Source organism: Tupaia chinensis, unplaced genomic scaffold (assembly GCF_000334495.1).
Source record: "Tupaia chinensis unplaced genomic scaffold, TupChi_1.0 Scaffold000119_2, whole genome shotgun sequence".
NCBI lineage: Eukaryota > Metazoa > Chordata > Mammalia > Scandentia > Tupaiidae > Tupaia > Tupaia belangeri.
In genome coordinates, this window is record NW_006159586.1 from 3387703 (window position 1) to 3403625 (window position 15923).

The 15923-nt window shown below is 40.2% G+C and overlaps 1 protein-coding gene across 2 annotated transcripts in view; it reads right to left on the reverse strand.

The window, feature by feature from the left end:
• Positions 1–15923, reverse strand: part of DYM (dymeclin) — a 445444-nt gene that overhangs the window by 378195 nt on the left and 51326 nt on the right. The window lies entirely within an intron of this gene.

Below are 15923 nucleotides of genomic sequence, written 5' to 3' on the forward strand. Positions count from 1 at the left end.
TTCAACAAAAAGAAAATTTAAAAAGAAGAAAGAAACAAGGAAAGGCACATACATATCTCTCAATGATTTACAAATATATTTTTAAATATACAAACAAATACAAACATATACACACAGATAGATACAAAGTGAAACAGAGATAGGAGACAAACAGGGACAGACAAAAAATCTCTAAGGAGAAAACATAGGGGAAAACTTTATGACACTTAGGCCAGCAATAATGTTTTGGATATGACACCAAAAGCATAAGTATAAAAAGGAAAAGCAAGTATCTTTGGAATTCATCAAAATTAAAAGCTTCTGTACATGTGGCCAGTCAAATTAGCCACGTGGGGATCAGATTCCACACGGCCAGCCATAGTTTGAATCCCAGTCCCAGCAACTTGATAAATAAGCCAGGCATGTGTGCATGTTTCCTCAAAATCCTGACAGAAGATAGAAATGGAGGAGAAGAGTTTGTGGTGTGACCATACTCCATAGGGTGGGTCCCCCTCTCTCTCTCTCTTTCTGTCTCTTTCTCTCTCTCTCAATATATTAAAGCACACCCACACAAACAAAATCCAAAAACTATGTATCAAATAAACAAAATGAAAGTCAACCCATGGAATGGGAGAAAATAGTTACAAATCATATATATGTAATAAGGAACTATTATCCAGAATATACTTTAAATATCCTGCAATTTAGCAACAACAACAAAAAAAAATCAAGCAGGCCCACATGCAGTGGTACAGCGGTAACAAAATACTCTGAGATGCTGAAAGTCACATGGAAGGGCAAGGTTCAGTTCCCAGGTCAACCTGTACATGCCAGTCATACAAATGCATGCCCATGATTTTGGCTACCTGGAAAAGGCTGGAGGATAGGGGGCAATCTTGGCATGAGATCCTCTTGAGGGTGCTTGACTCTTTCTCTCTCTCTCTCAAAAAAAAAAAAAATTGCTAAGGGGCAAAGGACTTAAATCGTTAATGGGCAAAGGACTTAAATAACCATTTCTCCAAAAAAAAGGAGAAGCACATGAAACAAAGCTGTACATCACTAGTCATCAAAGAAACACAAATTAAAACCACAATGACACCCATTGGATGTCTATGATCTTTATACACACTAGCTAGGATTGCTATTATAAACACATACACACACACACACACACACACAGAGAGAGAGAGAGAGAAAACAACAAATGTTGGGGAGGATGTGGAGAAATTGGAACCCTTGATCATTGTTAATGGGCATGCAACATGGTACCGTCACTGTGGAAAAAAATATGGCAGGTAAAAAAAATTAAACATAGAATGGCCACATGATCTAGTGATTTCCACTGGAAAACAAAGAGTCTTAAAGAAATACTTGTATGCTCATGTGCATAGCAGCATTATTCACAATAGCCAAAAGTAGAAGCAACCAAAAGATGGATGAATCAACCAATGTGGCACATACACACGCACAATGGAATATTATTTAGCTTTAAAAAAAGAAATTCTGACACATGGTATATGTGAAGCATTACACTGAGGGAAATAAGCCAGTTAAAAAAAAAGATAAATAGCAATGATTCTTTCTATATGTAGTACTTAGAGTAGCCAAACTCATAGACAGAAAGTATTGGGTCATCAGAAAAGTAATGACACATATTTGCATAGAAAAACATAAACGACATCATGACTTTTCCAATGACCCAACAGATGGTAGTTGCTTGCAAGGGAATGGGGATAGGGAAGTAGGGACTTAGTGTTCAGTAGGCACAGAATTTCAGTTGGAGAAGATGAAATGGTGATGATAGTTGGAGATGGATGGTGATAATCGCTGCAAAACAATGTGTAAGTACTTAATGCACAGAACAGGAGACCTAACTACCTCAAATGATAATGTTTATGTTGTGCATATTTCACCGTAATTTTTAATTATTTATTTTATTTATTATCATTATCATTCTTTCACATGAGTTCACAAGAGAGAGAGAGTGAGAAAGCAAGCTGCCAGGTCCAGGACATGAACCATGGTCGGCCATGTGGGAAGTCCAACACCTCAACCACCATGCCACCCGCCGGCTCCACCGTAATTGTTTTAAAGAGTACATTCCAACTCCAAAATTCAACTACTTGCCAATTCAACTATATGATCTTGGGCTAGTTACTTCACTCTTCATGTCTTAAGTTTCCTCATCAGATACAAAAATAAAAGTATCTTCCTAAGATTACAGTTAAATTATATAATATGTGTAAAGCAGAACGGTGCCTGGCACTACACCCTCAATAAATAATAGCTATTACTGATGGCAAAATGCAGAATTTTTTTCCAGTTAATAAATAACAATAATGCCTTACATTTAAATATCCCAATAAATGTCTTTCAAAGTACTTTCAAATGTATTAGTGTATTTAAATCCAATGAAACACTCTTCTAATGAGCAAGACCATTATAAACCCTAATTTTTATAGATAAACAAACTGAGGTTTCCAAAGAGTTGAAGTATTATTCCAGGAATCAGAGGTCTGAAAAGAACAAGAACTAGGTCGAGAGCCTCGTGACCTGGTTAAAAAGCAGGTGTTCTTCTCTGCCAACACTAAGTTCAGCGAATCCTCCAAGTGGGCAACTCCTCTGTGGCTGATTTTAAAGCTGCTGTCACCCAAGGCCCTCTGCTGTTGTGGGTGAAATGCACTTTTAGGGGCCAGGAGGTGGTGTGATGGTTAAGGGAGCTGGACTCCCACATGGCTAACTGTGGTTCGAGTCCTGGCTTCTCACTTTCCTTCTCTCTGTCTTTCTCTGGTCAACTTCAAAAAAAATTTTTAAATAACAACAATGAATTAAAATAATGCTTTTTTAAAAAAGGAAAGAAATGCACTTTTAAAAAGAACCATCCAGGGACCAGCAGATGGCATAAAGGCTATGTCACTGGACTCCCATGTAGTCTAATGTGGTTCAAGTCCTGGACCCGGTGGCTTAAACTCATACTGGGCCCATATGCGTGCATGCCCAAGATCCTGAGAGGAGAATGGAGGAGAAGGGACTGCGGCATGGCCATCCCCCTGGGGGATGATTTCTTGCTTTCTGTCTCCCTGTCTTTCTGGCGAGCGCACGTGCCCTATAGCAAAAACTTCTCTCTCCAAAAATAAAAAAGAACCATCTATAAGTATTCAGGATTTTGACAAGAAGCTTTTAGAAAAACTCTAATTGCTCTCAGACAGTTCTAGAACTTTCCAGTATAAAACCAACCACTAGCCAAATTTGAAATATGGCTACTCCAAACTGAAAGGTACTGGAACATAAAATAATACACACCAGATTTCAAAGATTTTAAAAGAATGGAAAATAACTCATTATTACTTTTTTATTCGTGAAATTATAATATTGGAATATATTGGGTTAAATAAAATACATTATTAAAATTCATTTTAATTTTAAAATTTTTTCTTTTTTTCTTTTGTTTTACTATTTTTTTTATTATTGCCAGAGGATGTATGCACTTGCCAGAGAGAGGCAACAGAGAGAGAAAGCAACGTCCAATGAGACTTGGTCATAGTGCAACCCCCTCTCTTCCATTTCTCCATCCTGTTGGGACCTCAGGCATGCACATACATAGCACATTTTTCAAGCTGCCAGGGCCAGGATTCAAGCTGTGAATCAGCTCCCTAATCACTAGGTTATGAGGCTAGCTCATATTTTACTTTTTTGATATGGCTACTAGGAAAAATTGCATATGTGGCTCACTTCCTATTTCTTTTCATTTTTTGTTCTCTTTATGTGACAGAGGAAGAGAGAGGTATTTTTGACAGGGTCTCACGTGTTGTAATTCTTCTGCCCCAGCCTCCCAATTAGCTAGGATTACAGCTGCATGCAATCATGCCCAGCATATTCAGGTTGACCCAGTAACCAAAACTGGGTCTCTCAGGCAGTGGCACTATTTGTGTACCACCACAGCTGGCTCTCACCTTGTATTTCTACTGGACACAGCTGCTAGAACCTGTCTTCTAGCTATTAAAGATAGAATTATGTAAGAAATATTATAGGGGACCAGCAGTTAACATAATGGCTATGTCGCTGGACTCCCATGTAGTCAACCGTGGTTCAAGTCTCGGACCCAGGGGCTTAAACTCACACTGGGCGCTTGTGCCTGCCCAAAATCCCGAGAAGAGAAGGGAGGAGAAGGGATTGTGGCATGGCCATCCTCCCGGGGGGGGATTTCTCACTTTCTGTCTCTCTGTCTCTATCTTTCTGGCGAGTGCATGTGCCCTATAGCAAAAAAACCTCCCCCCCTAAAATATATATATATATATACCTACCCCTAGCTACAGTTGACTGGCTCAGGAATAAACAGACATCCAGCCTAAGTGAAGGCAAAGTCTGGAAAAATTTGCAACTGAGATAGACAGACTTAGCCATGTGGCTGGGACACGGCTTCAAAGCTGGAGCTATGGGAGACCATTCTCTTCATTGAGAAGCGGAGCAGCCAGTCAGTAAGATGAATGAAAAAGCTTTGGGAGAGAAGCAGCTAAAAAAATTTTTGAGACTGGTTCTGCCTGGAGCTGAGCTATGTTTCTCATCTTGGATTCTACAAGACACCTCTGTGTTGCCATCACATATTCCCCTCTTTCTGGCATGTGCTAAGTCAAACTGATTTTTGTTAATAACTAAAGACTTCTAATTAATAAATCACTATGGCCAGATTTAATAATATGCATTAGTAGTTGGCAAGAAGTAGGAACTGTGAATTGCTCAGCCTCTGGGTTACTCAGGTAAAAAAGTGAAAGAGGAATAAAACGCAAAGGATTATAAAGAGCTTTATGAGGTTAATAACTAGACCACATGCATAAAATCTGTTTCACTGGGACTTCTTCAGTCAGTGACACTCTTAAAACTGGCTGGAACCAAGAGTTTAAATGATATACATGTGGCTATAACCTCTGAAAGCTGCTAAATTTGTTCAGCAAAGGGGGTGCCCAGGACATGCTAGGCCCTGTGAAAGATGCTGCCTCTTGACTCCAGGTTGCAAGGAGGAGGGAAGACGCAGAGTATTAAGTGCAGGGAACGCAGGAACAGCAAGACTATCCCTGAGCGAGAGGGCAGGATGTGTGTTCATCCTACCCTAGGGGAAAGAGAGGAAGGCATCCTGGAGGCAGTTAATGCTCCAAAGGATGAAGTAACTAACATCAGGCAGGCAGGCAAAAGAAACAGTGTGAGCAGAGGCATGGCAGCCACAGAGCACCTGGCATATTCTCTCGGAAGTGGAAGTTAACCAGTCAGGGCAAGGGAGTAGGCAGCTCCAGAATGGAGTTCAGTCTTTCAACTTTCTCTCAATGGAGAGGTACCCCAGTCCCAAAACAAAACCAAAACAGGGATCAGATTTATTTTTAGCATGATGTTAGTCTGTAAAGGGGCTTAATTCCCACATAAGTTAGTGAAGTTGGTTTTGACATTATTTCTCTGAGGAAACCTTCTGTGGTTACCTAAGGCCAGAGGAGAAGCCATCCTCTGCCCAAAAGCATCCAAGCACGAAGTCAAAGATTGCCCTTACTTGTCTGAGCCTCCCACTAGATTGTTGGCTCCTTGTCACAGTACTCCCAGCCCGGTACAAAGCAGGCACTTAATAAAAGTGTCCTGGACAAGTGAATGCCACCATCAGACACTTCATTGGCAGAGGACAAATGATGTCCCCTTGCTCTGCAAGAAACACCTCCCATTCCCCAGTCCTCACGGCAAGGGCTGCCACTCATGTAAATTTTTATTAAAATATTTTTAAAGTCATTTATTTGTTTCCAAATATATAAAAGAACACAGTTTTGAGGCAGTCTGATGTCTTTGTCAAAGTTATCCCACCTCACTTGGAAAGCTCCACTTACGGTGAGCTAGCTGGCACCTGCCATTCCAGCACCTGCAGGTGAACAGGCTCCCCAGGCCTGGAGTCCTTACACAGGACCCCATTGCAACAGAGCCACCGCCACCACCTCCTCAACAATCACCACTTCAAGGTAGAAGCACTTTTGGTGCCCAGATGCGTGCCCCACCACGCCTGGCCCAGCGCTCGGCCAGAAGAAAAACATTTGGTCGTTATCTATTAAACAAGAGTCACCGAGCTGTGTCTGTTGCAGCTTGCCTGCAGCTTCTGCACTCTGAAGTGTGACTTACTCCTACAGAGGAAATCAGCCAGGCACACCCCCGCCAAAAGCAACACACCAATTGTTATAATAATTGAATTCTTTCCTCTCATCCCTCCATCTTCCAATTTTTGAAACTTCTTGGAACATTTTAAGAATAATCCGCTTTCCCATTTGTTTGATTTAGAACTCTAACGAGGTGGTAAGCAAGTGGGGTGGCTGGTTGGTAACTGTTGCCGCCTGTTACAGGCATCTATGCACAGGGCTGCTTTAGTTAAACAAATGAGCTCAGATGTTCTGGCAGCAGGCGACTAACAAATCAGCATTTGCAGTAAATAAAAGTAAAACGGTACTGCAAAAATATGCCAATGTTTCCAAGACAATTACCATTAGAAACTGAATGCTGTTTCTGTAGGCAGATCAGGCACTGGAAACGTGCAATAGGGGCAAAAAGGCAGCAAAACGGTCCTACCAGTTCAGATTAAATAAATGAGTACATAGAGTCTTTCAAACTCACTGAGTAGATTAACTCCAAATACTTAAAAACTGTCAATAATGGGAGGTTAGGGACAAATATTTCAAACTAGTCATCTCCTGGTCAAACTTCTGCTAGACAAACTCGACTCTAGCTACACAACCCTATGATCCAACGACAGGTGTGACTCTATCTAAAGCAGTCCTTACTATGTGACAGTCTATCAGGCGCCTTCTTCTCAGTACTTGGTCACAGGATCTTTCTGGCAACAACAGAAACGGATGGAGTCACAGAACAGGAATGTCAGTTTTGCTGGTGACACCCCAGTGAACAATGAAACCTAAGGGACCAAAGACCTGTGCCCAAAAATCAATTTCCCTCTCTCTCTCTCTCTTTCTCTCTCTCATACACATACCCACACACACACACACACACACACACACACACACACACACACACACACACACACACACACACACCACAAAAAAATCTGAAACAGGTGTACGGATTTTTCCATTGTTTTAAGAACCTTCAGTGGGCCTCCCTAAAGATAAACTCAACAAAGAAATGCTTATTAAAGTTTCACAATTACAGAGAAGTTCTTAAACACTACCCCTGCCATTTCTTGGCTAGATTCTAAATCTAGTCACTTCCTTACTTTCATTTCATGAAGGGAATCTCTCTAGGGAGAGAGCTGGAGAGAGCTGTCATCAACCTCAACCCCAACTGTCCACATGCTTCTAGAAGAGCTTCCCCCACAAAATTCCACCTACCAACACAAATAATTCAGCCAAATGAAATCTAAGTTACATTTCACATAATCAGTGTAATTGACGCCACTGCTGCTGAGCATGCCAATACACATCGTGACAAAAATCAGACAGAAGAGAAGTCTGGCAAGGTAAAACAGAGCAAAAGAATGAAAAATCATAATGCCACCTTAATTTGGACTGTAGCCCACATATAATGGGTAGTCATTAAGCATAAGATCAAAAGCACATACTAACCAACTCTTAGAGCAGCAGCAAGGTGCCCTAGGCATATAATATTGGGTCACTGGAAAAGTCATGACATTATTTCTATGCTTTTCTATGCAAAAGTGCATCGTGACTTTTCTGACAACCCAATAGTAAAATATCTGACTCTAACTACAGCCATCCTGAGATCTGTAGCCCCCCCCCGCCAAAAAAAAAGTATACACACACACACGTATATGAATTAGGACAGCAGTAATAATGCCTCTACTATACACATGATGAAGTCTAACCATGCGCTCACAATCATCACTGTATAATGAACCGTCACTGCCAAGTGTAGGGCCAACAGACTTGGATAGCCCATTGTTACTAAATCAGAACACAGGCAAGACATAACATTTAAAAATTCTAGTTTAATTCCACTAAAATTATATATCAAATTGAAATACTAGGAAGGAGTTCCAACAGCGAGATGATGGACCTAGGTGCGAGAAGACGGATCTGCACCTAGTGGATGCGCGGCCTGTCACTTTGAGAAGGTTTGACCCCAGTGTACTCCTCTCAACCTAATTACTACCATCATTAACAAGCCTCAGTCCACTGCTCACATGGATTTCCGGTCCTGTGATCCATACTGCAAATGGTACAATGGCAAGAGGACAGACTTTGTAAACAAATTTAAAAAAAAAAAAAAAAAAGAAAGAGTGCAGACTTTGAAGCTGTGTGTCTAAGTTCCAGCTTCTTTACTTCCCATTGCTAACTAGAGACATTACTTAACTGGAGAGACTCCATTCCCTCAGTTGTAAAATGGAGGTAAAGATGTCATCAACTCATAGGACAGTTGTAAGGACTCTATGGGACATGCTTAGCACATAGCTAAATAAAAGTGAGTTCCTTAACTCACACTGCAATTCCTTTCCTCCATTCCTCCATCAGGAATCTGGGCACGCTTGCACATGCCCCTGATGTGTTTTTCAAGCCGCCAGGAGATCAGGATTTGAACCACCGTCCAGCCATGTGGGATCTGGCTCCCCACATATAGTGCTTAACCACTGTACTACAGGACTGGCCCTCTCAACGAAATATTTCAAAGTAAGTTTAAAATGGACCTATAAACAGTTCATCCCGTAGCCTAGTGGTTAAGGAAACTAGGGTGACCACACCCCTTGGAGTGGGATGCTTTCCTCTTCTCTCTCTCTGTCCATTTATCTCTCACAAACATATACCCCTTACGGCAATTAAAAAAAAAAAAACTGAATTATAAAAATAAAAAGCTGCACAAACTTACATAAAAAGTTATATAAATTTTAAAAATACACACATACACAATCCTGCATGAACAAGATTACATTATACAATGGTTTTATAACTGGCTTTCACCACTTAACATGCTGAAATCTTTTCATTTTATTTTTGGGCAAGAAACTGATGAATTAAGAGTCCTAACCACAGTATCCAAGAGACTTTTCCATAACCGTAAGATCTGTGTGTGTGTCTGTGTGTTGTAAGGGTTTTTGATCCTTCTGCCTCAGCCTTTTCATTAGATGAGACCACAGACACACACCCCCACACCGAGCTCCTTAACTTTTAGACAAGGTCCTACTATGTTGCCCAGGCCAGCCTCAAGCTCACATTCCACTGCCTCACCTTCCTGAGAAACTAGAGCTACAGGCCTGCATCACCCTCCACCCCCAGCTTTTAGGGTGGGTGGAAAATTGACCCCAAGCCTCTCCCGTAATCTCAGCCTGATGAGCAGCAACCAGTGCAAGGTACACAGCTAGGCCAATATATGATCATTTTTAACGTCTGTATGTTGTTTCAGAATGATTGAGACCAGCGGATGGCATAATGGTTATGTAGCTGGACTCCTACATAGTCAACTGAGGTTCAAGACCTGGACCCAGCACCTTAAAACTCACGCCAGGTGCATGTGCATGCAAACCCAAAACTCCGAGAGGAGAATGAAGGAGAAGGGATTGCACGAGGCCATTCCGAGTGATTTCTTGCTTTCTGTCTATCTCTCCAGAGAGCACATGCATCCTATAGTAAAAATTTCTCTTAAAAAGAAGACTCCTCCATTGCTTCTGAGAACTAGTGATTTCAGGGAAAAAGAGAAATGAAGATTTTTCTACTAATAATTCAGCCTCCAGCCCCCAAACTCAAGTGGAGAGGCAAGGGGCAGGCCTTCAGAAGAAGACTCCTCCATTGCTGCTGAGAACTAGTGATTTCAGGGAAAAAGAGAAATGAAGATTTTTCTACTAATAATTCAGCCTCCAGCCCCCAAACTCAAGTGGAGAGGCAAGGGGCAGGCCTTCAGAAGAAGACTCCTCCATTGCTGCTGAGAACTAGTGATTTCAGGGAAAAAAAGAAATGAAGATTTCCTACTGATAATTCAGCCTCCAGTCCCCAAACTTGAGGGGTAGGGAGCCCCTCTATCCTTCTCTCTGTCTCTCTCTGCCTCAATCTGTCTCCTTAGTTTTTGGTAAGTTTTTCTTTTTAAAATTTTTTAAGGTGGGACCAGCAGGTGCATGGTGGTTAAGGTGCTGGACACTCCCACATGGCCGACCACGGCTTGCTTTCTCACTTCCCCTTTTTTTTCTCTCTCTCTCTGTGTCTCCCTCTGTCAAATTAAAAATAAATGAATGAATGAATAAATAAGTAATGTTTAAGGTAAAGTGTTCTCTTGGCGTTCAGCTTCTCCTTTATCTTACTAATAATCCCCTTTGACCCTCCCCTCTAGGAGAGGCAAGGGACAAACCTTCAGAAGAAGATTCCTCTATTGTTGCTGAGAACTAGTAATTTCCGTGCCACGTGGTTTTTATTTTTTGCTTTTTTTGCTTTTTTTCTCTCTTTGCTTTTTGTCTTTGGTTTTTTTCTCTTGCTCTGTTTTCTTATGCTGCTTCTTTTACCTCATCACTTTGCTCCTCAATCTCCATTCACTGAGTGTCTAGATGGATCTAAGGGAACCAGAGCCAAACATCCAAATACTATTACGGTTAACATAGTCCTCAATACCCACTGAATCTGCTACACAAAGGGATAAAAATGGAACAGCAAAGAGATTGCAGATCAGCTCCTCCTGAACACTCTGACTGAACTTCAAGAACTAGGAAGAATCACACCATCCATCAGATAATTAGAAATCACCACAGGGCCACAATAAATATGGGAAAGCAAGAAAATACATCTCTTCCAAGGGAAAACAAAAAACTCCTCTTCATCCACAGACAGTTCAACAGAAATCATGGAAATATCTGATAAAGAATTTAGAATATTCATAGTGACAAAGTTAATAGAGATGCAAGAGAAGAGAGACAATGAACTCCCGGAAGAGGCAGAATAGAGCTGAGAAGTTCCAGAAGATGAGGAAGTTCCTGCACAATCTGAAAGAGGAAATACACACCATAAAAAAGAATCAAACACAACAGCTAGAGATGAAAGCTGTAATATAGGAAATCAAAACCTTCCTTGAAAGTATTAAAAGCAGACTAGATCATACAGAAGATCAAATCTTAGCTGTAGGAAACAGAATCGCTGGACTAAAAAAATCCACCACAAAGACTGAGAAAATAGTCCCCCAAAAATGAGAATAATATATGAGAAATACTAGAAACCATCAAATGTCCAAACATCCAGATAATTGGTATCCCAGAAGGTGAAGAGACTAATAAGGGCATTGATAATCTATTCCATGAAAACCTGCAAGAAAACTTTTCAAATCTAGAGAGGCATTCAAAGATCCAGACCGAAGAAATGCATAGGATCCCAAAAAGAATCAACACAAGAAGATCTTCTCCAAGACACATTATAGCCAGATTGCGCAAAACCACAAAGACAAGGTACTCAGATTGGCAAGAGAGAAACGACAAGTTACCTACAAAGGATATCCCATCAGGCTAACACCATACCTCTCATCAGAAACGATGCGAGCAAGGAAAGAATGAGAAAATATATTCAAAGTGTTGAGTGAAAAACTATTTCAACCAAGAATATATGATACCTGGCAAGATTATCCTTCATATGGGGAGAGAAGGAAAGAACATCCTCAAATAAACAAAATCTGAAAGAATTTACTGACTCCAGACCACTTCTCCAAGAAGTTCTGAAGGGAGTGTTATATCAGGAAAACTAAAGTCAAACACACAGGAATAAGAGTAAAAAAAAATCTAATAAAAGGACCAGTTTAATGGTAGAGATAAGTCCAGAGTTGAATATTATCTTCCAGAATTTAAACGGAAAGCTTGGATCACAACAGAAATTAGATTAAGTACATGAGACTGAGCTGATGAAATAGAATTTTAGGGCTTTTGACTAAAACAGTGATTGACCCTTTTCTATGCTTTGTAGTCCAGAGATAAGGATTTTTTCTTCTTTTGAATTGTCAACAGATCCAGGTAACTACTATTTGAACAGAATCCTAACCTGCTTCCTGGTTTTAAGTTTTAAGCATAGTTATCTTAACATTTTTTAAATTTTGATTTATTAAAACTAAAACTACCTTTCTTGAAATTAAAAACATATTAAAAAATACTTATTTAATGACCACAGTAAGCTATATAGCCTTAGCTAGGTGCTATTGTATAGTATATTCATTCTACTCACAGTTTCATGCCTAAAGTCAAACATTTGTTCACAGATACTTACATATCAGCTGAACTTGCTATTGAAAGCAGTTAGATCAATCATATTTTGTTAACCAATATAATGTGAGATTAAAAAAAAAAGGAATGGAAAGCAACTGCAGATATACCAGAGACAGAGTAGGAGGAGGGTAGGATGTGGCAGAAGGTGAGAAATAGGGGGGAGAGGATATTTATATTTTTATAAGAAATGAGAAATGGAAAATTATTTGTGATGATAACATGTATGACTAAGCCACTACACAGTGTATTCTGGATGGGAAACTGCATCATGTATGCTGTGATGATGTTCAGTGAGTAAATACAAAATAAATAATTTTTAAAAAGAAAAAGAAAATTAGCATAATGGCTATGTCACTGGACTCCCATGTAGTCAACCGCAGTTTGCGTTCCAGACCCGGTGGCTTAAAACTCACACCGGGCGCGTGTGCATGCATGCCCAAGATCCCGAGAGGAGAATGGAGGAGAAGAGATTGCTGTGTGGCCATCCCCCCAGGGGGTGATTTCTCGCTTTCTGTCTCTCTGTCTGTCTCTGTCTGTCTGGCAAGCGCACGCGCCCTATGGCAAAAACCTCTCAAAAAAAAAAAATCTCTTTAAAAAAAAAGGATGATGTACCATTTTTATTTGTTTGTTTGTTTATCCAGTCTCCTTACCAGTAGATCTTTACATTGTTGGCAATTTTCTTTTTTGCTATAGGGTGCATGCCCTCGCCAGAGAAACAGAGACAGAGTGACAGAGAAACAGAAAGCAAGAAATCACCCCCCGGGGGTATGACCACACTACAGTATCTTCTCCTCCATTCTCCTCTTGGGATTTTGGACATGCACCACACATGCCTGGCATGAGTTTCAAGTCTCCGGCCAAACCGCAGTTGGCCATGTGGGAGTCCAGTGATGGAACCATTTGCTGGTGCCAGCAATTTTTTACTATCATAAACATAACTATAAATATTCTTTAAAATGTTCACTGCTTCATTAAAAATATTATTTTTCTTTAAGTTTTTTTCCTATTTATTTCTCCCATGAGCAAGAGAGACCAGAAGAGACAGAAACAAAGAGTGCACCCCCAACAAGGTCCTAATACCAAAATCCAGCCCCAGCCACTGGCCAGCCTCTGATCATGGGCAGGTGTGTGTCCAGTGTACTCAGGGAAATGTCCAAACTTGAACTCAGGACCTTCTCATGTGGGATTGCCTTGCAACGCACTGCATTTTACCAGTGTGCCACCACCTAGCCCCTATGAATGTCTTCATACATATTTCTGAACTTGCACAATTATCTACCTTTACGTAAACTCTATAGGTGGAATTGCTAGGTCAATAAACACTTCTGATGAATGCTACAAATTATATTCCATTAAGATGTAACCAATTACCAACCCCACTAATAGTGTGCGTAACAGGCTTATAAGCTCCCACATACTGCTAAATTAAACAATTACAAACCCAGATTTTTTGACACCAACTCCAGTTATCTTCATACTCAGATAAATATGTGTTGACAATAAGTAAGCATTAGCATCTTTATTAAAATACATTTTGCCTCTAAAATCTCCCACAGAGAGGAACTCATAAAGAATATGGTATCTATCTAGTAAATCATTACCAAGTTATTATAAATTGTGAACAAATTCTATTTGACATCACCAGAATTCCTAAACTGTACCAATTTTTGTATCGACTAACATGGAAGATGGGGTACATCAATATTTCATACAGAGCTTAAAACCTATTAGGATTTAAACTCCATTTTATAATCCTCTGGCATGACAAACAGCTCTGACTTTAACTTCAAAAATGGTCTGGTGAACAAGACTAAAAAATGTTCAGTAGTGATAGAAAAAGTAAAGATTTAGCAAACATGAAGTTTAAAATTGTGGATGACAGTTTTTCATCACAAAAACAGATTATCTGGGCCAGCAGGTGTTATGTAGGTTAAGGTGGCTGGATCTCACATGGCTGGCTGTACAGTTTGAGTCCTGGATCCAGCGGCTTGAAAAATGTGTGAGGTGCATTTGAGTGTGTGTCTAAAATCTCAAGAGGAGAACGGAGGAGAAAGGATTGCAGCAGAGCTATCCCCCCGCCCCCGGGCGCGGGTGGTGATTTCTCACTTATCCTCTCTCTCTCTCTGTCTCTGTCTGGTGAATGTATAAATCCTGTAGCAAACGAAATATATACAAACACACATAAATCAAAAACTGAGAGATGATTAACTATGTTAGCCATTTAACCAGAAAATATCTCAAGATATCATCAGCCACAATTCAGTAGGTGAAAGAGAGAAACCACCCCAGCCTTGATGGGTAAGTCTGCTCTCCACCACAAGTTCAGAGGAGACCGTGCCATTAGTAGATGAGTGCAGAAATAAAGACCAGACAGAACTCAGTGTTCAAGCCCTCATCCCTTCACTATCCACAAAGCACCACTGTGAGATGTCAAGTGGTTTTTCAAAACTGACAGATGAGAAAGGACATTTGTTGTTAGCAGAAAAACAGCTACTTTCATATGAAACCTGTGGTTCAAGAATTCGAGTTTTCACAACCAAAATAAATAGTTAACATGAGTCATGTAATAAAATAAATACCCATTATTGATAATTGTCTCATATGAAAATATGCAGGAGTTATTAACAATATCTTAGTCAGGTATAACAGATCAGGCAGGCTAAAGTGTGTAAGTAACATGCTTACAGCCAGAGTTAACAGAAACAGCATATTTAAGTGCTAGTTTAATTGATGATCTGTGACCCATACTATATAGTCAATATGCAGCCCAGAAGGAGCTATTTATGCCCCGTTAGTGGTTTCTATCAGCTTATTCATTTTTTAATCTGTCCCCTTCCCTTCCCTTCCCTTTTCTTTTCTTTTCTCTTCTTTTCTACCAACCATCTGCTTCTCCCACTGTCTACACTGTGCATTTTTAAGTAATAGAAGAGTTACTAATGGACACTGCCAGGCCACCGTGCTGGCCCTTGGGAATTAAAGAAAGAAAATAAGAGGTTGAATAATTTATAATCTGGGAAAAGAAGCTGAGAAAAATACTGTTACCTTAAAATAAATAAATTAATTAATTAATTTAAAAAAAAAAAAAAACCTGAATGCCCGGCAAAAGCCAGTAGGTGGTGTGGTGGTTAAGGCACTAGAATTCCCACATGGTCGACCACAGTTGGAGCCTGGACCCACCAGCTTGAAAATCACAGCAGGTGTGTGTGCATGTATGTGCATTCCCAAAATCCCAAGAAGAGAATGGAGGAGAAGGGACTGCAGTATGGCCATTCCCCTACGGAGTAATTTCTTACTTCCTCTCTATCTCTCTCCTGTGAGCACATATACATGCCCTTTGGTAAAACCAAAACAAAACAAAACAAAATTCTTAAATATAAAGAGTATTTTGGTTCCCACATAAAATTAGATTTAAAAAATAAAAATAAAAAAATAACTATTACATTACAGAGAAAAAACTTTTATTGAGAGAGAGAAATTTTTGCTATAGGGCTCATGCTTGCCACAGAGAGACAAAGAGACAGAAAGTGAGAAACCACCCCCCGGGAGGGATGGCCATCCTACAATCCTCTCTCTTTTACTCTCCCTCAGAAACTTGGGCATGCATGCACACGTGCCCTTCATGAGTTTCAAGTTGCTGAGTCCAGAACTCAAACTGCAGTGGGCCACACAAAGTCCAGCATCTTAACCACTATGTCACCTGCTGGCCCCAGAGAAAAATACTTTTTTTTTTTTT